The following is a 2,783-nucleotide window of genomic DNA, read 5'->3' as shown; positions in this document are numbered from 1 at the left end:
TAAAAAATTTTAATTAATCGATTCATATAAATTTAACTCAATCACACATTTATATGAACTTTCATTTAATGTAAAATTAGTTCATAGTTATGCATCCGAACTTAAGTTGATATATGACAAAGTGATCCACTGAAAAGCATAAGATTAGAAACAAATTAAAACATCAAAGTTAGTAAAAAGCAAACGTAAACGGTCAATCAACTTTATAGCTGATATGACAATAATACCATTAATCAATACTAAACTTATAATCACTGATTTATTTTACATTATTTGAGATTGAAGACTAATATATTTTTAACTAGCCAAATAGGGTTTGAAGACTAAAAAAAATATTCATGATTACAGCATGTGCATTGCATGGTTGTCCTTTTTTATTATTGAATTTTTAAAAAAATTTAATTAATCGGTTCTTATAAATTTGACTCAATCACACATTTATATGAACTTTCATTAATTAATGCAAAATTCTTTGGAAGTCATGCATCCGAACTTAAGTTGATGTTTGAAAAAGTGATCCACTAATAAGAATACGATGAATCAAAATAAAGCATCAAAGTTAGTAAACAGTATACGCAAGCGGCCAATCAACCTCATAGCTGATATGACAATAATCCCATTAAACAATATTAAACTTATAATCAATGATTTTTTTACATTATTGGATATTGAATACTAATATGTTTTTATTAACCAAATAGGGTTTGATGACTAAAAAAATAATTCATGATTACAGCATATGCATTGCATGGTTGTCCTTTTTATTGTTGACTTTTTAATAAATTTTAATTAATCGGTGCATATAAATTTGACTCGATCACACATTTATATGAACTTTCATTTAATGCAAAATTTGTTGGTAGTTATGCATCCGAATGATTGCAGCATGTGCATTGCATGGTTGTCCTTCTTTATTGTTGACTTTTTAATAAATTTTAACTAATCGGTTCATATAAATTTGACTCGATCACATATTTATATGAACTTTCATTTAATGCAAAATTATGTTGGTAGTTATGCCCCCGAACTTAAGTTGATGTTTGAGAAAGTGGACCACTAATAAGCATACGATGAAGTAAAATAAAGCAATACTAAACTTATAATCAATGATTTTTTTACATTATTAGAGATTGAAGACTAATATTTTTTTATTTAGCCAAATAGGGTTTGAAGACTAAAAAAATAATTCATGATTACAGCATGTGCATTGCATGGTTGTCCTTTCTTATTGTTGAGTTTTAAAAAAAAAATAATTAATCGGTTCATATAAATTTGACTCAATCATACATTTCTATGAACTTTCATTAATTAATGCAAAATTCTTTGGTAGTTATGCATCCGAACTTAAGTTGATGCTTGAGAAAGTGATCCACTATTAAGCATACGATGAAGAAAAATAAAGCATCAAAGTTAGTAAACAGTATACACAAGCGATCAATCAAGTTCATAGCTGATATGACAATAATACCATTAATCAATACTAAACTTATAATCGTTGATTTTTTTACCTTATTAGAGATTGAAGACTAATATTTTTTTAATTAGCCAAATAGTGTTTGAAGACTAACAAAATAATTCATGATTACAGCATGTGCATTGCATGGTTGTCGTTTCTTATTGTTGAGGTTTTAATACATTTTAATTAATCGGTTCATATAAATTTGACTCGATCACATATTTATATGAACTTTCATTTAATGCAACATTAGTTGGCAGTTATGCATCTGAACTTAAGTTGATTTTTGAGAAAGTGATCCACTAATAAGCATACGATGAAGCAAAATAAAGCATCAAAGTTAGTAAACAGTATATGCAAGCGGTCAATCAACTTCATAGCCGAGATGACAATAATCCCATTAATCAATACTAAACTTATAATCAATGATTCTTTTACATTATTAGATATTGAAGACTAATATTTTTTAAATTAGCCAAATAGAGTTTGAAGACTAAAAAAATAATACATGATTGCAGCATGTGCGTTGCATGGCTGTCCTTTCTTATTGTTGAGTTTTTAATATATTTTAATTAATCGGTTCATATAAATTTGACTCGATCACATATTATTATGAACTTTCATTTAATGCAAAATTAGTTCATCGTTATGCATCCGAACTTAAGTTGATGTTTGAGAAAGTGATCGACAAATAAGTATACGATGAAGCAAAATAAAGCAACAAAGTTAGTAAACAGTATACGCAAGCGATCAATCAACTTCATAGCCGAGATGACAATAATCCCATTAATCAATACTAAACTTATAATCAATGATTTTTTTACATTATTAGATATTGAAGACTAATATTTGTTTAATTAGCCAAATAGGGTGTGAAAATTATTCATGTTTACAGGATGTGCATTGCATGGTTGTCCTTTCATGTTGTTGAGTTTTTTAAAAAAAATTTATTAATCGGTTCATATAAATTTGACTCAATCACACATTTATATGAACTTTCATTAATTAATGAAAAATTCTTTGGTCGTTATGCATCCGAACTCAAGTTGATGTTTGAGAAAGTGATCCACTAATAAGCATACGATGAAGCAAAATAAAGCATCAAAGTTAGTAAACGGTATACGCAAGCGGCCAATCAACTTCATAGCTGATATGACAATAATCACATTAATCAATACTAAACTTATAATCAATAATTTTTTTTTACATTACTAGAGATTGAAGACTAATATTTTTTTAATTAGCCAAATAGGGTTTGAAGACTAAAAAAATAATTCATGATTACAGCATGTGCATTGCATGTTTATCCTTTCTTGATGTTGAGTTT

Source organism: Dioscorea cayenensis, chromosome 19, assembly GCF_009730915.1.
Source record: "Dioscorea cayenensis subsp. rotundata cultivar TDr96_F1 chromosome 19, TDr96_F1_v2_PseudoChromosome.rev07_lg8_w22 25.fasta, whole genome shotgun sequence".
Lineage (NCBI taxonomy): Eukaryota > Viridiplantae > Streptophyta > Magnoliopsida > Dioscoreales > Dioscoreaceae > Dioscorea > Dioscorea cayenensis.
The sequence above is the reverse complement of the archived record's forward strand: the minus strand, read 5'-3'. Positions refer to the sequence as shown.